Raw genomic sequence first — 21,646 nt, 5'->3', positions numbered from 1 at the left:
GCCTCTGTGGCCAGAGAGCGGCGAGCAAGGGGCAAAGACGAGGGGGGGGTCCAGTGCCAGCCATTTAAAAATGCCCTGGTGGCAGTGAGGGGTACCAGAGTCCCAGTCTAGTTAGTTGGGAAGCAGTGACATCCCCCCCAAATCCCCCAGTTGGGCTGGCCCCCATCTCAGGCCACAAGGAGCCACACCTGGACCAGACACAGGAGAGGTAAGAACCAGTGGTAGATGTGGGGTGTATGAGATGGGGGTGAGGGCTTCTGGCTTCCAGGAGGACACTGTGTCGGAGGTCTGGTCCTTGTTCTCTTGCTAACCCACTCTGTGCCTTCTGCCTCTTTGAGCCTCAGTTCCCCCATCTGCACAGGGGCTGGACTTGATGATCTCTGAGTTCCCTTCCTGCCCTGACAAGATGGGCAGAATCCGGGGTCCCGTTGGCTCCGAGGACTTCTTGTGGCTGAGACTGAGTGGGGGTGGGAACAGAGCAAGTGGGCAGTGTTAGCATCTTGCCAGTCTGAGCTGCTCTGCTGTGGCCAAGGCTGGGCCCATGTCCCTGGCTTCTCTGTAGACAGTGCTCCTTCCGTGTTCTTTGAGGGTTGATTTCACAGCTCCAAGAGCTGGGGGCTCCTGGCAAGGAAAACTGTTTTCCAATAATGGCTTCAAGAAGCAAAGCTGGAAGAGAAACCCTTATCAGCTCCGGCTCTGGCAGACCGGCAGACAGGCGGGAAGGCCAAGGGACTGGCTGGCCGCAGCCATGGGGCAGGCGTGATGGCTGAGGGATGGGGCTTGGGCTACACCCCCAGCTCTGCCTCTCATTGCCTGGCCCTGTGGCCCTGGGCAGGTGCCCTATCCTCTCTGACCTACAGCTTTTCCTGGTACCTTGAAGCTGCTGGATGACCAAATATCCACACAGAGTGTGGCGTTTGAGCCCCATCTGAGCCTAAATCACAGCCAGTGTCGGGAACAAGCTCTGGCCACAGCGGGGGCCCAGAATAGACCTAGTCTTCCAGCATCAGCCTGCCCAGCATCCTCACCTCCCTCCTTCTGGTCACACAAGGCCCAAGGCCATCATGGCCAAAAGGAGACTCTGGAATCCATTTGCCTGAGTCCAGTGTGGCTTGTTTACTTCCTAGACAAGTGACCCTGGGCAAGTCACTTGCCATCTCGGAACGTCAGTAGGGCGTTGCTTGGGCCATATGTCCCAAAGTGTGGTGTGTAAACCACTGCACATTCACCTACTGACAGGAAATCCGGGATGGGGCCCAAGCATCTGCACTGTAAGCTCCCTGAGTAATTCCCATGCACGTGGAGTTTTGAGAATACTATGCCATCAAGCAACTAGGGACCCTCAAAAACAAAGCCAAAGCAACTGAATGCACAGAAAGAGAGCCCTGGTCTACATCACCCAGAGAGCTGGCGGCAGAGCTGGAGTGGAGCCAGTCTCCCTGCTCAGCCCAGGCCTCCCTGAGGTGGTAGGGACAGGAAAACAAGATGCGATGATGACGGCCCAGCACTACCCAAGGCCTGCACATGAATTAACTTGTCTAATTCTCACAACAGCACTGTGAGGGAGGTGCAATTATTATCCTCATGTCCACTGTACAGATGAGGAAACGGAGACACAGGTCAAGTAGCTTGTCTAAGATCACGTAGCTCATGAATTCTTACGCCTGGACACTGTATGTGTTCCGGCTGACCCAGACGCTCTCTGCACATGGGTCTCCCCCTCCTGCCCTGCCCCTTGGCCCCCTCCCCCTGAGGCTTCCTGGTAACCTCAACGCACCAATGAATGTCTGGCAGATTTTCCTGGTGCTGGGCTGAATCTCTTGCATTGTCGTTTAATCCTCCCAGGACAACTAGGAGGCAGGAGTCAGCATCGTTCCATCATCCCCAGCGTATACGGCAGAAAACCCTGGGGCTTACCCCAGGTGGCACAGCTAGAAAGTGGCAGAATGAATTCGGACCCAGTCTGCAACCTCGAAACACTCACTCTCAGCCTGCCCCCCAAGGCCCGGCTGAGAGCCGTGAGGAGGAATGCCACCCCCCAGAGGCAAAGCTTAAACCCAGGTCTTCTAGTTCCAAGGGGACAGCCCAGCCTTCTGCACTGCCACTTCCCCAGGACCGGAGAGAGACTGCTTGTCACTGGTCCCTAAGAGCCACAGGCAGCTCTGTGAGCAAAGCCAGCCCTTTCCCTGCCTGGCCAGTTCTGGGGAAGAGCTGACACACATAGCCCTAAGGAATAGAAAGTTCCAGGCCGAGTGGCACCACAGACTGTGTGAGCCTGGAGGGGCCTGGGGAGACGGTCCCTGAGTCCTCACCTGTGGACTGTGCTCGGGCCTGCCTCTATCACAAATTTCCAGCTAAACTGTCCCCCAGGGCTCAGGGCTGTGGAGTTATGCAAAGAACTGTGATAAAGCCTCTTTCTGATTAGTGCCATTACGGTCACTTTCATTCGCATCTCCTAGTGCACATGAGCCACAGCTTCTCGGGGTTTATACCTAGAGAGGGATGACCAGGTTCTGGGGTGCACACCTGGCAACGTTACAGAGGAGCGTGTGTTGGTTTCCCAAAGTGGCTGAGCCAAATTGCACGGCCTCCAGCAGTGTGGGGGCAGCCCCCCCCTTGACAACACTTGAAATGGTCAAATTTCTTTAAGTATGTGGGTAAAGTACTTCATTTTGTACCCATTAAATCTGTGTGTAAAGAATGTAAGGAAGAAACAAAAATGCTGCCACACCCCTATCCACCTGGCTCTCTAGAAAGTGACCTATGTGTGGACCAGGCTGCAAAGTGAGTGCCCTGCAGGCACTGAGGTGGCAGTGGGCACTGCCCAGGGGCCCCACTCCTAACCCAGTGGCATGCAGTGGCCACGGTCTAGTCAGTGGTCACTGGTAAGACGATGTGCAGGAATTCAGGTGAAAGAGCCCACAGTGGCTGCCACCTCCTACAGGCCTGTCTAGACAGGCCCCACGGGGCTTCACCACACATCTCCAGGGCCAGCCCCTTTCCCTCTTGCAAAAGAGGCTTGTTGGTGGCAATGCTTCACCACCAGAAACCTTTTCTCCAATTCAAAACATGCCCAAATAGACAGCAGGAACCACCCATTCTCGTGGCCTATGGAGACCACTTCACTCAGGCCCATTTTTGTTCGGGTGAGGAAATGGAGGCAGACTCCAGAGCCGGGGGTCTTCAGACACAGGGTGAACCCCCGTGCCCAGGTGAGGGGTGAGCAGGCAGGGAGCAGAGCGCCCCTAGGACGGGGCTAAGGTGCGCCAGGAGGCTGGCTGTGGGTGTCAGAGGGAAGTCAGGCTGCTTGGGTTTGAGTTACAGATCCGCCTCAGCAACTGTGTGACCTTGGATGGGATAAGCACACCTGTCTTGTTAGGTTATTGAGCTGTCTGATGAAATGAGTAAAACCTCATCCAGCCCTCAGAACAGTGACTGACACATAGTAAGTTCTCAATAAGTAGTTGCACAAATGTGAATATTAAAGGCAGCTTCTTGGTGGGGTGGGGAGTGAGCCATACTGAGCTCTGATTCTTCTTTCCACCTGGGGAGGAGATAAACTGCTCCTTCGAAAATAGCAGCTGGGCCCTGGCTAGTGTAGCTCAGTAGACTGAGTGTGGGTCTGTGAACCAAAGGGTCACTGGTTCGATTCCCAGTCAGGGCACATGTCTGGATTGTGGGCCAGGTCTCTAGTAGAGGGTGCAGGAGAGGCAACCACACATTGGTGCTTCTCTCCCTCCCTTCCTTCTCTCTATAAATAAAATCTTTTTTTAAAAAGTAGCACGTATCAACTCTGCCCACATGTCTGGTCCCTTTGCCCACCCTTGGAGGTAAGAATCATTATCCCTCTGGAAACCTAGAGGCTCAGAGAGGTTTTAGTAGAGGTTGGAGTAGCAGGGGGCACACTGGAGTTTTGTTTTGTTCTTTAGGAAATTTTATTTATTTTAAGAATTTCATGTATGTGTATATGTATGTATGTATGTATGTATTTTAGAGAGGGGAAGGAAGGGAGAATGAGAGGGAGAGAAACGTCAATGTGTGGTTGCCTCTTGTGTGCCCCCAACTGAGGACCTGGCCCACAACCCAGGCATGTGCCCTGACTGGGAATCGAACCAGCCACTCTTTGGTTCACAGGCTGGCACTCCACCGACTGAGCCACACCAGCTAGGACTGGTATTTTTTTTAAATATTTATTTTATTTTTAATTTTAGAAAGAGGGGAAGGAAGGGAGAAAGGGAAGATCAAAAACATCAATGTGAGAGAGAAACATCGACTGGTTACTTTTCGTACATGCTCCAGGGGACCAAACCTGCAAGTCAGGCGTGTGCCCTGACCAGGAATCGAACCAGTGACCTTTTGGGTTGTGGGATGATGCCCAACCAACTGGCCCACCCTGTCCAGGGGCATAATTTGGATCATCAGAGAAGAAGGGAGAAGGCATTCCAGGTGGAGAGCTCTGTTTTCACAGATGAGGAGGCAGGACTGGAAAGACATTTTCAGGAGAAGAGCCCATTCGGTTGGAACAAGGGGCAGGTCTAGAAACTCCATGAGGTCCAAGGAGGGCAAGGTGGGACCGGCCTGGACGTGAAGTGGCTTGGATATCCAAAAATCAGAGGGTGGGACAGGTTTGTTTGGGGGGGGGTGGCATCTGTCTCTGGGAGAGAGTCCCTTTGTTTAGCCTGATTGTCCCCTTCCCCAAAGCACCATCAGGCCAAGAGCTGCATTGCGGGGCAGAGACCTAGGTATTGGCGACTCTGAGATGTCACATAGTAGAACAGGAGGCCTTAGGGTGGGATCAGGAGGGGTAGGGAGCCCATGGGCTGCATTACCACCTGAAGAGCTTTCGAGGGAACAGGAACTTGTTCTTTGTACCCCTAAAGGACAGGGCGTACAGCCCTGGAGAGGCAGGCAGGCGTCAGCGGGATGTTAGAAAAGAATCTCCAGGAGTCTATCCAAAGAGAGGTAGCTGATTGGGACACAGTGAGCTCCCCATTACAAGAGGTATGCGAGCTCAGCAGACACTGTAGAGACTATAGAGAGAAGTCAAGCACTAGAGGAGGTTGGGCTTCAGGTCTTTTCCACCACCAGACAGGGACTTCACATCACAGCCCTAGCTGCCTTGGGACAATCGTACGGGGCTGAGCTACACTGTTGCCTGGATGTCAGATTCCCAGTGAGGCATCTGCCCTGGCTGTACACAGGGGGCCTCTAGGGACCCCACTCCCTCCAACTTCCTTTCACTTCACTGCTGCCTCCTGCCCTTCCCAGGAAACACCAGGGAGATCTGGAGCCTGGTTGTAAGGCTGGGTCCCTGGGGAACATTCAGCTGATGGCCTTCCACCCAGCAGGAATGAGGCAGAGGGGACCAAGGTCCCTGAGAGCCCTGTTCACACGCTCCAGAGAGTTTACATGGAAATTCCAGGAGGGTCACAGGGAAGCTTAGAACAAGATGCTTTATTTTTGTCCCTTTTCTTTCCTGTCCCTCAATCTTCCTCTTTGGACTGAGTCACAAAAAAGACCAAGTGTGGAGAGAGGGGGTGCAGAGCATATGGGGAAGGAGACCCCCCAGGGACTGGGGAGGTGGGCAGCTATGTGGGACAGGGTGGAGGGAAGGGCAAAGTCAAGGGGATAGCCAGGGCAGGCCTGGGCAGGGCCCTGGGCAGTGGGCACGAACGTGGATCTGGCCAACAGTCATTCTTGGACACTCAACACCAGAGCTTCCTGAGCTCTGGGTTCAAACTGGAGTGCGAGAGTCAGCCCAGGTTCCCAGAATTGACAGAGGGCCTTAGGACTGGGGCTCCCAGGGACCCCGGGCACTCAGCCGACTGTGAAGCAGCATGTAGGACTCGATCCCTCTCATTCACCCTGGTGTTGAGTCCTAAACTCAGAGTGCCACAGTCCTGGTAGAGAGGGAAGTCCTGTCAAGAGCACCTTCAAGGCCACACCTTGTGTTGTAGAGGCAGAACCCATGACCAACACCGTCACCCTGCCAGGGGGCTGCCAGACCTGTGGGTCCTTCTTCGCCTTTCCCCGCTTCTAGTCAGATGAGACCAGGGTATTGTCCTGGCAGCCACAGGAGGGGGACAGAGAAGAGATGGGTGACCTGCCAGAATGTAACTGTCTTTAAGAGGGAGTCAGAAGATGAAGACCTATCTTGAGTTCTGGCCGCTGTGTCTCGGAAGGCCCTTTCCTGGCCAGAGATGGTCCCCAAAGTTGCGAGCTGCTTCCTGTGGAGGAAGGAGCCGGAGGCTGGGAGGGAAAAGCTTCGGCTCTACTCCTGGCTCTGCCCCAACTCTCCATATGACCTTGAACAGAGAGGCCAGGTCCTCTCTGGCTTCTGGGTGTCCAGTGAGGCCCTGGACCCAAACAGCTTGGACAGGGATTCCATCCACGATCTATCCCAGTCTCCAGTTGGACCTCCTCTCTCTCTGTTTTGGTCCATCTTAGCTTTTGCCTCTGCACAAGGAGGAGGCCAGGCACGGCAAGAAAAAAAAAAACCGGCTGCAGATGCCTCCCTGCCTGGAAGCAGCACCCTCTATGTCCAAGCTTCGCTCTCCAGCCCTGAAATTCCCAGAAAGGCAAAAAGCTGGGAAGGCCCTTAAGATCACCCAGGCGAGGGACTCAGACCCGTGAGGTTTGGCAGATTGCTCAAGGTCACACAGCAAACCATGCACCAACTGGGGGTGGGCCGTGGGTCTCCTGAAGGCCAGACCAGGGCTCTCTCCACTGCCCACCCTGCCCTCCAGAATAGTGGACCTGGGCACTGATTTACCCTGACACCTCAAGCCTCTACATGGGGAGCCTACAGTCTTTACTGCTCTCTGGGACTAGGTTTCTTGTCCTCTCAAACAGAAAAATGGGGTAGACCAGATGTCTCTAGGAGCCCTTCCACCCCAACACTGGGCCCCTAGTGCCACTACCTCAGCCCTTTCTTCACAAAGGGTGAGGCCACCCAGGCCAGGAAGTCCTACCAAGTCACAACCCTCACCCAGCCCTGTCCCACCCCAGACCCCAGGGCTGGGTTTTATCCAGAACTACAGGCTCAGGCCCAGCTCCCCCTTGAAGATCTGGAATTTTCGTACCATAAAAGGGCAAGTGTGCCTCTCTCCTTCCCTGCTGCCAGCCTTACTGGGGGAAAGGCTGAGCTATTTATAGAAAACTCAAGGGTTTGCTCCAGAACTCAAGATGGAGCCTGCACCAGGCAGGCCCCCACCCCACTGCCCTTGCCCACCTTCTCTCTTCTTCCCTTTTCACCTGTAGTCCCCTCTTCCTTCCCTTTATCTTCCTCTATCTGCCTCTCTGTCTTGCTCCATCACTCCATCAGTCTCTCTTCCTTTGTCCTGTCTCTCTCCTCTCTCTTCTTTCCCCCCTGCTTCTTCCTTCTGCCCAAATCTTCTCAGAGTCCCCTCCCCTCCTCCATTCCCTCCCTTGGACCTTGTTTTTGGTGGTTGGTGAAAGAAACATATCTGCACCCCCACTCTCTTTTTAAACACTATTTACAACATAAATTCCAAACATCCGCCATCTGGTTCTGGGAAGGGCCAAAAGATATTTGGAAAAGGAAGTCATGATTATTCCATGTTCAAAGCCAAAGGAACTTAAAGACTCTCCTCTCTCCCTCCTTCCTGCGGGGCCCCTTTGCTAAGATCTGAACCATTAGGATCCCTCAATGAGTAGAAGGGGCCAGTCCCAGCTGGGCCTCCAACAGACAGCATCGCCTTGAGCTCCTTGCTTCTTCTCTCCATGCCTCAGTCTCCTCTTCCGAACAATGGCATGAAGTCAGCACTAATGCTCAGAGACATCAAGTCCTGCTGGTCCAGGTCACTCGGGCTGCTTTGCACTGAGCAGTAGGGGTGGGATGGGGGCAAAGAAAGTGAGAGGCAGCTAGGAGAGCTCCAGCCTCAACACCTACTGCCCCGTGTCTGTCTGTCTCTCCCTCTCTCTCTTACCAAGCAGATCTATGGGGACCATTCATGGCAGGGGAATGGGGTAGGGTCAACCATCCCCCCATATTTGACCTAGGGAGAACTCTGGACACCTGGAGTCCCATCCGCTCCCACCATAAGGATGAGGCCCAGAGAGGGGAAGACTCTTGTCTACAATTACACAGCACAGCTGCAGGGGGCCTGGTCCAAAGCCGCTGCTCTCCCCATCCAACATGTTCCCGGAGAAACCAACATCTGTGTTATTCAGAGGCATCACTCAGGCCCAGCCAGTGGGGACCCAGGCGTCCCCAGATCTTTGCAAAGTGGACAGGACAGAAAGGAGAACTAACCCCTTTATGGTGGGGTTTTGTTTTGTTTTTTAAGCAAAGAGACAACATGCAAGGGAGAAATTCTGTGGGAAAGAGGCATTAACAATGATGAAAATGAGACATCCCCTCACTCCTGGACACATGCAGCCCTTGCCAGGGCTCAAGTGGCCTCCATTTTCTCTGCTCACAACCCCCTCTGCATACAGACTCACACACACCTGACAAAGTGCCATGAGATACCGACTCAGGTTGTCACTCTGTCAAAATGACGCATGAACTGTCTGGTCTTACAAGGGAGCTGTGAAAATGCACAGTGGGCCACCTGGGGCCACTCCTGACCCTGACACTTACGTGCTGTGAGAGCTTAAAGGAGTGCTGTAACTCCCGGGAGCCTCAGTGTCCTCATCTGTAACCGGGAATAAGAGTGGCACCTAACTCACAGGTGACTGCAAGGAGCAGGTGAGAAGACCGACACAGAATAAAGAGCGAGGCGAATATAAGAGCGTCCAGGGGGTTAACTGTAACACCCAGCATGTTAGCTGTTGCTTGATCACGCAGGGTAAGCCTGATGGGTGGTAGCTATCATCACTGTCACCGTTTTCCCAGTTTTTGTTCTCACTGAAGGTCAGGGTCATAGGGATACTGGTTCCTACTCTCATTCTCACTCTCCCAGAGGCCCGGCTACTTCAAACGGGGCCCCACCTGAAGGGTTCAGGCAGGTCAGCCCCTCTCTTCTCCTCTTCCCCTTTTCCCTCATCACTCTTGTTTCCACCTCAAACTGCATTCCCAGAGCTTGCTCAGAAGTCCCCAGGCAGCAACCTTCCCTGGGGAGGAAATGGGGAGCGTGTGAGGCTAGTGAACCCAGCTGGGGTGTCAAGGGGATGGGCGGGCACTCTGGGAACAGAAAGCCCAGAGAACTATGCACAGAGCGGACAGGGAAAGGGCCCTACACAGTGACTCCCACAAAAGCTTCCATGTCTCCTCTGGGTGCCACTTTGGGCCTTTGCCCCATCCTTCTCTCCTCTCCCTGTCCCTGTGCACACAGTGGAGGTGGCAGCCATTTATTATGAGCTTACTATGCACCAGCAACTGTGCTTGCGCTTGACATTCTACTTTCACAGCTGTGAGGTTGGAAGCCAAGGCTCAGAGAGGTGACCCCATTAGCTCTAAGATCAAGCAGCTAGTGAGTGTTAGGGTAAGGCTCCACTGCAGGTCAGCCTAGCTCCAGGGCCTGAATCTTTTCTTTCCAAACACAGTGGAAACCCTAGGGCCCTGGAGCCCAGGAAGCGCATCACCCCCGGTACGTGCATTTGCATCAGGGAGCCAAGGAAGGTCACTGTGGGCAAGGAAGCCCCTCGGGAAAGAGCACGTGGGTCCATGCATTTGCCCAGAGCCCCAGCCTCAGCTCTCCCACAGCAATGCCATCTGGCTCACAGATGTGGCCCAGCCCCAGCCCCTCATGTTTCTTCGAAATAACCAAGGCCAGAAAAGGGCATTAGGGCCTCTGCAATGACCATGGAGACGTGAATTTTGTTTGGTGTCCATTGAGCCGGCCGCTGCCCGAGTTCAGGAGACAGCTGGATTGAGCGTGAATAGCTTTGGGTTCAGGCTGGCCTCTGGTGCTTGCCAGCAGATGGCCCTGGGCACGTGGTGGAGGTTCTTTGAAGATCAGTAAGCAGGGAAGTTATTTCTACCTCCAGTGGTGGTTGTGAGTGTCCTGGAGTCATGGGAAGGAGTTTTATGCAGGCTGCAAACTGTGTGCAGCTGGAAGCTGTCACAGGTGGCCCAGGGCTGTCCCTTCAGTCTTGGCCACAGTGTTAACCCCAAGTTTTGATCTACCCCTAAATGGCTCCTTTCCAATGTGTGAGGCCAGAGGTGGGGTCTGAAGGGCCTCTGGGAAATTTCCATCAGCCCCATTCTTTCACTGATGGGATCTGGCTGTGCTTGGAGTGGTTGGCGGGGGGGGCTCCATCTCCTGGAGTTGGAGCTGCTCAGGAGACCCCTTTTGAAAGCCAGGCAGGCAAAGCCAGAACAACAGCTGCCTGGGGCCTGAGACGCAGGCTCTTGGAGGCCTGGAAACTCTCAGCAGGTTCAGCTGGACATTTCCAAGGGCCCAGATCCACCCTCAACCCCTTGGGGCCTGGCAGCTGGTCAGAACCCCCAAAGGCACGGGGCACCCCAGCATCTGCTGACAGTTTGTACCTTTGTCCCTTTCAGGAAAGGACACGGTCAGGCAGGAGCCGTCCCTACCGCCCTGATGGTGAAGCAACAAGCACCCCAAGGAAGGGGCTCCTGGGGATCAGAGGAGGGCAGGCGGCAGGGCCTGGAAGTGCAGCTGTGAGTGCTTCCTGCCCCCCTGCCCCACACCTCACCCCACTCTGACAGTGCCCCCGTGGTAACTCCGGTCCCGCGGGTACTCCCCCAACCCCAGCCCTCAGAATGACCAAGAAACCTCAGGATGGGCACAGCTGGCGAAAGGCCCCTACTGATTGGTAAAGGGTAGGCAGTTTGGGGCTGTTGGGTCTGGGTTGTAGGAGAAAACAAATGAGACCAACGGAGGAAAAACCAGCCAGGGGCCAAATATCCACTCTGCCTCCGAACAAGCAGGGTGAAGCCTGGTGCTGCAGAGGAGGCAGGACTAGTGGGGAGGGGGGTGATGCCTGTCTTCCCAGGAAAGGCATAAACAGGGCCAGACTTTGGAAACATGTAGACATGGGCCGGGGAGCCTGGTGATGACAGAACCAGTGCACGGGGCTCTGACAGGGCCTGTGAGGTCAGGTGTGTGTCCCGGTGACCATCGCAAAACCATAGCAATCGTTTTTACCACCCATCCTGTTCTTCCCATGCTTGCCAGTTTTCAGCTCCCTGAGCAAGGAGCAGGCAGGGTGGTATACCAGCTCCATAAGACAGGTGGACAAACTGAGGCCCAGGGAGACAAAGGAGCTAACTCAGAATGGCACAGACAGTCCGTTGCAGATGGGCGTTCTGGCACCAAATGTCATGCCAACGGAAAAAGTGGAGAAAGACTTGGAGGCTAGCAGAGGAGGCCAGAAGCTGACACTCTGGGGACGGGTGACAGGCGCAGGCCTGGCTTACATAACGCAGCACACCTGTTCACCTCTAGACACCCCACACGTGTGTGCAAACGTGCAGCCCAGCACGGCACATGCACCCGGCCCTAACTAGCAAGCCTCTGAGACTGCATCTAAACAAATTGGATTAGGAGGGCCACAGGCGCCTGCTCCCTCGACTTCTCCGGCTCAGACACTGAGCAGGCCTGCAGAGCTGCCAGCTGCAGCGTCTCGGCCAAGCTGACAGCCAGCCCACAGCCCCCACCCACCCACCCCCAGGCCCCCGGAAGACGGCCAGGGTCCGAAAGGATGCCACGATGATGGATGGGCTGAGGGAGGCTCCAGGGCTGGCTTAAGAGCACACAGGATGTTAGTGCTTGTGTGAGGCTCATTTCTGAGCTGTTCCCAGCAACCCACCCCCACCTCCCCTCCTGCCCTCCCCTCTCGCTTCTCCCACGGTCTCTGAAGCTGGAGCCCAGGCCCTGACCAGAACCACCCTCATCTTGGTCCCACAGCTGAGCTGAGCAGGGACTGGCCAGCTCAGGAGGCAATGGCCTGGGGGATGAGACACAGAGGGAACAAGGAACTTGTACACAGAAAGAAAATGCCATTATAAAGGTGGCATCTCAGTGCTTTCTCACCCTTGTTTTATTTACTCCTTAGAGTATTCCTGGCAGTTACGTGGCTGTGCCCACAGCACAGATGGGGCCCCTGAGGGTCATTTAGTCAGTGGTTCCACAGTTCTCTCTTCCTGAGCCCTGACTTTGCACCAAGCCCTGGCTTGGGGGTGGTTAGGGACCCCAGGAACAGTGTCCTTTGGGCTGGGAATTGGGCACTGGGCACTGGGGCCTCCCTGGTCTTCTGGGGCGTCGCTACAGGAGGATCCCTTCTCCATGTGGTGCACACAAGTAGTTACATATTGCCACCCAGAGGAGCCTTAGCAACCCTCCCATTCAGGGCACAGACCCCAGAGTCAGACAGCCCCAAGTTCAAATCAGCCTTGCTCCCTTTTTGCTAAATAGCTGTGGTCCACGCAGCCTCTCCAAGCCGGTTTTCCCTTCAGTGAAAGAGGGACACCACCGCTGCCTCCCAAAGGGGCTGACTGGGAGGGTTAGTGAGGGTCTTCTCCACCCTTGTCTGGCAGAAAGGAACAGAGACAGGAGCAGGAAAGGCTTGGCCAGGGTCACACCGTGAGCTGGAGGTGAAGCCAGAACCAGGTGGGTTCCTTCCTCTCCACCCCTTGTCCCAATAAAACTCTCCCCACCTGGGCCACTGCAAGCAGCCCAGAGGCCACAAGGAGCCAGGTCATATAAGTAACTGTGGGGACACATCCTGGGCTCCGCCCTCCACCCTCAGCCGGGCCCTGGCCCCTGCAGCCCCAGAGCCCCCAGGTGACCAGCAGTGGCCCCCAGTCCTCGCTGGCGGGAGGGTGGGGGAGCCAGCACAGGCTCCCAGCCCAGAGCGGCCTGGCCATATAAGGGAAGGAGCCAGGGAGGCCTCCTGGCTCCAGCAGGCGAGAAAACCCAGACGGCCACTGTTTATTTTCTCCTTCCCAGCCTCCCCAGAGCTTCCCGACAGAAGACAGAGGTTCCCCCAGGCTGGGCTACATTTTCTGAAGACTGTGGGGAGCAGAGAGCAGAAAAAAAGGGCTCATCCTCTGGGAGCAACCCCCCAACCTGCCCACAGCTGACACCAGGTAAGATGCTGAGGTCACCTATTCAGCTGCCTCCTTTGATAGAAGGGGAAACAGAACTGCAGGGAGGAGATGCACCTGTGATAAATGACCGAGCCAGTTAGTGATAGAACCTGAGTTTCCCTCGTGGCCCCTGCCTCCTGACTAGGGACCCAGAGTGAGAAGGAGCCTCTTGCGGGGTAAGCAAAATAGGAGAGCTACCAAGCTCCTTCTCAGCGAGGTCTCATTTGAAGGAGACAGGGGTCAGGGCCAGTGCTGTCTGCCTGCCAGGTAGGTGTATACAAGCCTTAGGGAAGAGTTCCGGGGACTAGAGAGCTAGGTCCTCCTAGCCCACCATACCTCCTCCTCCTCCAGGAAGCCCTCCCAGTTTTCCCTAGGGGTGAGAACCTCTCTGTCCTCTAAGCCCTTGGCAGTCCTTTCTCAGGCTCTCTCATGCCACCCAGGTCTGCCCCCTGTTTGCCTTGCTGGGGGCATTGTCCTTCCACTTCAGGCTGAATGCACTCCTCCAGGGCAAGGAGTCCCATCGAGTTTATTCTCATCTTCTCCTTGGCACGTAGACGACAAACTCAGTTTGCAGAATGAACAGGTGCAAGGGTTAGACCCCAAACGCAAAGGATTGTAAACTGGTCAGGGGAGAAGATGTTGAGCTTAGAGTTAAAAACGAGGGCCCTGGGGCTGGTTGTCCTGAGTTAGGACTCCCAGCTCTGCTCCCAGCTCCCTGCCCTCAGAACATTCCCTTCCCACAGAGCCTTGGGGATGTACAGGGATCAGCACAATTAAAATGCTCAATAAATGACTGTTCTTAGTGCGGCAGCACCAGAATGGTTTTCCTAGATACAAAGGAACAGAACAGGCAGCCTGTAGCCACAGAGGAAATAGAGGTGAACTCCTCCCCTGATCAGAGGCTGTGCCTCAAGCCCTGTCCCTGCGTCAGAGTGACTCCGCAGGACCGTGGGACTACCCGTCTACTTCCTGCTCCTACACCCAGGAGAGCCGCTACTCCGGCTGCAATATTCTGAGTCCAGTGGGACCGTGGGACGTGCTGGAAATAGCCCTCTGCACTCCCCCCTCCCTCCGTTCCCATTGGGCTGCCTCCTCCCCTTCCTGGTTCTCCTCGCAGAGGCAAGGAGCTCACCTTGCCAGCCTGCCACGTGGGCAGATGGCACAGGCCGGGCAGGGCTCCCCAGGCTGCTGTCGCTCACATGCCCTTTTAAAATTTTTTTGCCAGATCTGCATACAATCATACTTTAAAATTTAAGATGAATATTGTTTATACCTCACTATAGAGAGTTATGTAGAGGGAAACTGGAAAACAGACCCTACTCAGGAGAGAAGGAAGAACTCAGGCAGTGGTAGGAAACAGAGTTACTTCACTTGCCCTGGGGCGGCGGCTGATGAGCAGGAGCCAGAAAAGTGTCAGAGACCAGCAAGCACCCAGCTGAGGCTTTGTCCGCCCTGGGAGACAGGACCACGAGCGAATGGACAGACCTGAGTCACTGTCTGCCAAAGTTAGGTAGTGCCGAGGCCACAGACGCTCCGCCAAACTGCCCACTCCCTGCAATGCACCCGGAAAGTCGAAGGTGGTTCTGATGAAAGGGCTTTGGGGAAAATTGAGCACCACAGAAGGCAGGGGCTGACCTTATCAGCCTGGTTCCTGCGAACAGATGATCACTGTTTGGGAACAACCCTTCCTGACTCCTCACTGAAACCTCCACGTGGGTCAGGCAGGTGTTTTCTCCTGCAGGGCTGGTGGGGGTGTCTGAGAGAGGTGTACACGGGCTATGGGCTGCCCAGGCCTCCCAAGGCTCGTCCTGATGTTGGAATCCCTCCCCAGCCAAACCCAGTCTGGAAGGAGTTCCCACAAGAAGAGTCCAGTATTAGAGGCAGGCAGAACTTGGCCTCAGAAGGGGCAGCTGCCTCAGGGGGCCAATGGGACTGATCTACCCCTAGTGGTAAAGAAGGGGAAACACTCTTCGGGTTGGGCCTGACTCAAATTCCTGCTAGAAGCATCAGGCACACTTTATGTTTTTCTTGCTCCCTCCCAGCCCTGAGGAAGGGTTGTCCACCCACTTTCCCCCTTTAGATGTCCCTGAAAATGCATGTCATCTGACATCAATGCCACCACAGTGGGCAACCAGAAAAGCAGGAGGGTGCTCTTGGGGTGTGCCCTGTGACGGTGAGGGGCTGGGCAGGAGGAGCACAGACAGGCTCTGCTAGCCCAGCGGGATGCTCTCACCCAAGCCAGATCTGAAGAGGAGAGGGGATCGCCTACAGGGACATCAATTATTCACCAAATGGCATTCATTCCCTGGGCCCATCAGCATGTACAGAGGCCTCAGCAAGGCCCAGGGACACCCCCAAATTAACAAGATGTGGGTGCTGTCCTCAGGGAACTGGAGGTGCAGCCCAGTCAGAGCCACGTGCAAACAGCCTGGGCACTAGCGAGAGAGGGGAAGACCATCCAGCCATCCAACAATGCTTTGGGGGGGTCTGCGCTACCTGGACCTGCTTTCGGTGGGAGTGCTGTTGACAAGGCCCCTTCCCTCAGGGGTGGGCCATGTGGCCCATGAGTGGAAGTGAGATTGAACAAAGCGACTGTGGTAAAGAATTAGAAAAAGGGCACAGGATGTTTGAGGACATGACCGGGGTATCCTGACGCCCCAGAAGGTCAGGAAGCATCCCAGAGGAAGTGGCCGTTGAGCAGACACTAAACCCACAAAGAGGAGAGGGGCAGGGGAGCAGCGTGGCCCCTGGGAGCCAGAGGTGGTGGGTGCGGCCTCCCTGGAGGAGAGTCCAAGAGGGAGAGGGTGGCTGTGGCCAGATGGGGCGGGCACCCCACCTTCGCTGAGGGCTGCAGAATCAAGCCCGCGGGCAGCAGGGGCGCTTCGGGAATCAAGGAGGGGAACAAGAGGACCCTATTTGCATGTTGAGAAATCACTCCGGGAGGGTGTCAGGGAAGGATGGGTGGGAAGTCTGGGGGTTCAGGGTAGTAGAGGCAGGGAGACTGGGTAGGAGGCCACAGCAGATGTTCAGTTGTATAAAATGTCAGATTCCATGACTGTGCTGTTTGGCTGGGATACACAGAGCATGAAGGAGGGGTGTGGGGTCAACCTACTGGAAGACTCAATTTACTGAAATGTCTAGAACAGGCAGCTCTAGAGAGACGGAATGTGGCCATTCCGGGGCTGGGGCTGATGGGGATGGGAAGGGCGAAATAGTAAGAGGTTTCTTTTTGGAGGGAGGAAATATTTTAAAATCGGCAATAGCGACGGTTGCTCAACTTTGTGAATGTATTAAAACCTCATTTCATTGTGCACTTCAAAGGGGTGAGGGGACCTTCTTGCTATAAAGCTCTTTGAAAAATAAAATAGAAGGGAAGTTGAGGCTTGGTCCCAGAGAGCTCTCAGGCCTGGCTGAGGACGGGGCACACAGGCAGGGTAGGTGTGGGGCCCATGCCCCTCCCCCTCCCCTCTCCCCCAAGGCCGACTCCCTGCTGCGGCCGCCGCCCTGTCCCCCAGCCTGAGGTGCAGTGCTGCATCTCTGGTCAGTTGGGAGTCTGAGATGAAGCACTGTAGCTCGGGAAGGGAGAAGTTGTTCTGCCATCTCACTCCTGGAAGCGGTAAGAGGTGGTGCTGGGGGCACCAGGAAGGACGGGACATTCGGCTCTCCATAGGGTCAGCAGCTTGTGCTGAGGAAGTCTCTGGACTCAAGTCCTACCCATGCCACCATCTGCTTCACGCTTCTGGGCAAGTCCCAAGTCTTCCATGCACTTCGGCTTGTCCACCTGTAAGACAAGGTGTTGGAGCCTTCAGTGGGGCCTGGCAGGCACCCTGCCTCCACCTCCGGCAGACACTGCTCATCTGCTAAGGAGTCCATCCTTGAAGCGAAGCGCTTAGACACAGCTTCAGAATCCTCCTCAGCACTAAGTCCTATGAGTGACTCAGCACTGAAACCCATTCCCCATTTGTGGATTGCACCAAATCTTTCAATCCTCAATAAAAGTCCTGGGCTTTGGGTCAGGCTCTTCACGCCTAGAGCTCCTACCTGGCTCCAGGCTATGGCCTAACCCAGTCCAGTTGTCTCTGATGTCTCTTAGGGGCTTCAGACAAGCAGGGAACGGCCGAGGATGATCACTGGGCTAAGCACAGTTTTATGTGACCTCCCAGTAAGCTTGGGAGGTGGCAATGTTATTGACCCATTTACCAATGAGAAAACTGAGGCTCAGTTAAGGAACTCACCCAAGGTCACACACATTGTGTTGAGTCAAGGTTGTAGCCTAATCTCCCTGCTTTCAGATCTGTATCCTTGCCCACAACTAGGGACAGGGGACCAGCTGGTGAACATAATAAGTCCTGCTCTGCTCTTGCCCTTACACATTGCGTCACTTTTGGCAAAGGCAGACCCAGAGACTTTCCCTCCGTCCTACTGACTGCCTTCTTCCTCCCTCCCCTCCCCCAATTCTATGTATCTCACCCTGTCCAGTAGCTCCTGCTCTATCCCATTTCACAACTGAAGAAAGCTGAGGCTAAATGCCTTGCTGCTGCAGGTCACCTGCAAGGAAGCTGCGCAACAGAGAGCAGGCCCCGGATGGGCTCCATTGGTGTAGAGTGAACCCTCCCTGTGGCTGGAGACTCAAGAATGCGCACAACCCTGGCTGTCTGGGGAGGTGGGCTGGGTCGCGGCTGGTTGCGCCTCAGCGAGGTAGCCTTTGACCACCAGGAAAGTCCCCTCCAGGGCACTTGAAGTTCCAGTCACTACGCCCCCTGGAGCCACATCCTGCGACCTGCGGCTTGCCCACGCTGGCTTCTGCAGACGGGCTGCAAGCAGAAGAAAATTCCAGCTGGCCCGCAGGGACATGCCGGGGCCCTGGTGCTGAAGGCCTCACACTCACCTTGTCCTCACGGTCCAGTTTTCCCAGGAATCCCTTAGATGCTAAGACGGGGATTCCTGGAAATACTGTTCTTGAGGTCATGGCTTCACAGCTGGATCCGCCTCCTCCCAGCCCCAGAGCTGTCCCGTGGGGCTCGGCACCAGCACGTACTCGGGTCAAGTGGACCACTGTGCGCTGGAGGTAAGAGGGCTTGGGGACTGAGCTGACCTTTAAGTTGCTTTTCTTTCCATTTTGTCCATTTCGTAACATCCCTGGGAAGCTGGATGTGGGAATTTCACCACGGTTGCCCTCTTGGGAAATTAGTCCCGACACTCGGCTGAGCCAGGGCTGGACCAAGACACTGGGAAGCACCCGGTTCTTCCAGTCTCCACCAACTCTCGCCATGCTTCCCAGCATGCCATATGGTAGGGGCCACAGCATCCTATCTACGTGATTGATAAACTCACAAATGCACACAAATTTATTATAGTTTATGAAATCAGGTAGGTAAACTAAAAACTCTAACTCTTACTCCAGTTTGGAATGCAGGCACAGGAAAATGAAAATTTGTTTCAAGGTAGAGTAGATGAAGCTCTACTCAAGGTAGAGTAGATGAGCACCCCCTTGAGGGGATGCCTGCCTGTACCCACTCCAGGGACATGGGCTCTCTACACCCCCAGCCCTGCATGGGTGCGCACACGCACACACGTACACGTGCACACGCACACATGCAAACTGAGACTCCCTCTGCCCCAACCACCTTTGAGCCAGTGGAAGCTTTAATACTGTCCATCATCTCATTACCAGCGGGGCACCTCCACTTATAGTTCTCTTTACTTCCACGCCCTGGCTTCTCTTCAAAGGTCCTTGAAGGTCAGGGTCATTGATGAGACTCAGAGAGGTGGAGTGACTGGCCCAAGGTCACCCCAATAGCAACAGGGAGAGCTAGGATTCATACCAAGTGCAGTAGCCTGTGGCAATGCCTTCGCCAAAAGCAAAAGCTACAAGACGGAAAAAGAAGACTCTTTCTGAACAGACCCAGGGCTAATGACCGAGTGCGGAAGACTGAGAGCGGTCCAGGTCCCGAACCAGAACTTTCCACGAACTCTCCCTGGTTTTGTCATGGGGTTGATGGAGACAGTCGGTGCTGGGGCCCCAGGATACTCACTTCAGGGCACAATCCCCATATTCCCAGGTGTCTCCCACAAGTGTCTCAGGCTGTCTTCTTAACAGACCTCACACACAGAGCCTAGAGCTAGCCTGACCATGAAGAAATGTGACTTGGTTCTTATAATAATGACAATAATAATAATAGCTTCCACTCACTGACCACCTACATTTTCCCAGACAGTGTGCTAAACTAACTCATGAAGCTGGAATCAAATCAAGTCTGTGTTTATACTTTTCAGCCACCCTTGCCCCCTCCCTCCCACTGGCCTGGTGGGCAGGGCTGCCTCTCCATGACTTCCTCTGGGGGAAAGGGTCAAGTATGCGGTGTCTCCTGTGTTCTGTGACTACAATAAAATGCCGGACCCTTGACTTGTGTCCTGTTTCTTCCTGGGAACACAGCGCAGGGTGCGGAGGAAGCAGGGAAAGAACCTGATGGCCTCCGTGCAGTCTGTTAGGCTGATCACCAAGGAGCACAGCCTGGGCCACTCCGGCAGGCGAGCGTTCCTTTCTCATAGTCCTGGAGGCTGGAAGGGACGATGATGGTGTCTCGGGGTTGAATTCTCCTGAGGTCACTCTCTTTGCCTAGTAGAGGGGCTGTCTTCTCCCTGGGTCTTTGCTCTATACCTGTCTGCCTGCGTCCTGACCCCTTTTCGTGAGGACACCAGTCACACTGGATTAGGCCCCACACTAATAACCTCATTCCACCTTAGTTATCTCCTTAAAGACCCCATCTCCAAACACAGTCACTGCTCAGCCCGTAACACAGCCCCCCCCAAGGTGACCCACAGGTGACTCCACGTGCCCCCACGCTTCCAGAGGCCAGCACAGAAGCAATGAGGACCCACTCTGGGGAAGTCGTTCGGAAGCCCCAGGAAGCTGTGGCAACAGGGCTGGGGATGTCCCACTGTGGTGGGGGAAGGGAGGTTAGAGGAGGAGATAAGGCTCACAAGGGTGGGACCAAGACAGGAGCTGAGAAGCACTCGGGGCCTGGCCACACAGCCACTTGCCTTCCATCCCCAAGGTGTGACCGACCAGGTTAAATAGGAAAGCATCTTAAATCACACCCCACATAGGTATTAGGGTTCAGAGTGAGCTCTGGACTTTAGCTGGACCATAGGCATAATGGCCAACACGCAGGGACATTTGAAACACAAGTACCCCACCTTAGGCATGACCATCTAAGTTTCAAGAAAAAAAAAACAATAATCCAACAACCTCTTATACAATGATAATCAGGGTCACAGGGGCTCCCCACATCTCTCCTTTGCACCCCAGAACAAACTCAGAGGAAGGCCTGTGAGCCTGCACGTCACAGCTGAGGAGCCCGAGGTCCCACGAGGGTAGCGCTGTGAGGACAGACTCCTTCATAGGCACAAGGGTGCGCATCTGTGCTGCCCTTGCAGAATTTCAGTGTGGAGACCATCTCTCAACACAGCCCTAAAGTAATAACAGTTTCAAACACATCCTTACATGCTTCATCTTGTGGGGAGAAAAAACTGACACCCTCCCCCCACTCTCGTGACAAGTCCAGTGACAGATCCGCAGGACTACGCCCAGGTTCTTCAGGCAGTGAGGGAAGCATGCACCAGACCCCTCCTGAGAGAGTGGCCGCTGGAGACAGTGGCAACAGGTACAAGGCTTGAGCAGGGGAGAGAGTGCCCTCTTGTGGCCAATCCTGGAAAAACATGCTTCCTTGCTTACAAGGACTTTCCATTATTATTATTAATGTTATCAGTAATCATTATCTAACACATTTGCATAGGATTGTGCATCTCAAAATGCACTTTCTATCCCATGCCTTCATTTAATTCTTGCGATGAGGTTCATATTGTCACCATATGTTTTCAGAGGCCCAGACAGTTTAAGCAATACTTACTAAAACAATAGCAGCGATAATAGCACCTATGATTTATTGGGCCCTTACTCTGTGCCTGGCGCTTTGAATTTGTTTTATACATATGACCTGATTTGTGAGGTTCATGGTGGCATGAAACGGATGGAGAACGGTTCAGAGCCTTAGACATGTGCCTGGGGTCCCCCAACTCTCTAAGTAGCTGCATCAGGCAGCAAGCACAGCCTGCAGCCAGGCCAGCCATCTCCCACACGAGCTTGGAGCCAGTGGCGTCCATTCAGAGCCTCAGAGCCAACAGCCCCTCTGAAGGGGCCATCTCTTGCCCCTCCAGAGATTTTTTTCCTGCTTCAAAGAGAAAGGCTTCTAGGCTCCTGGAGATCTGTCTATCTCAGAGGGGACAGCAGGAAGGGCGCCCTGAAATTGTTGTCAGATGTGGTCTGATGATCCAGATAAAGGCTGTGAAATGGAATGTTCTAGTCCCAGAAAAACAGGCCTGAAAGAAGGCTGCTGACTGCGAGGAAGCCCAAGGGAAGCCAGAGGAGGACAGTCCAGCCTATGGGAGATCACACAGCTTCAGCAGTCCTGAGGGCCTGGCTGGCAGCCTGTGCAAGCCAAGGTCATTGCTGCAAAAGGCCAGTGGCCTCAGAAAGGGATCAGGTCTATCCTTGCATTTCAGACCCAGACTGCCCCTCTCAGAGTCGTGGGAGCAGGCAAAGTGGAAACCAGCCTAGCAGGG

General features: G+C 54.7%; 1 long non-coding RNA gene across 1 annotated transcript; it reads left to right on the top strand.

Annotated features, from left to right (window-relative positions):
- Positions 1–17: 17 nt before the first annotated feature.
- Positions 18–19,427, top strand: LOC118986170 (uncharacterized). The gene is made up of 3 exons (XR_005066318.1): positions 18–208; positions 10,472–10,591; positions 12,882–19,427. It is a non-coding gene; the product is annotated as an uncharacterized LOC118986170 (long non-coding RNA).
- Positions 19,428–21,646: the final 2,219 nt, after the last annotated feature.

This window comes from Sturnira hondurensis, unplaced genomic scaffold, assembly GCF_014824575.4.
Source record: "Sturnira hondurensis isolate 20B ecotype Veracruz unplaced genomic scaffold, ASM1482457v3 Scaffold0004152, whole genome shotgun sequence".
Classification (NCBI taxonomy): Eukaryota; Metazoa; Chordata; class Mammalia; order Chiroptera; family Phyllostomidae; genus Sturnira; species Sturnira hondurensis.
The sequence above is the reverse complement of the archived record's forward strand: the minus strand, read 5'-3'. Positions and strand labels throughout refer to the sequence as shown.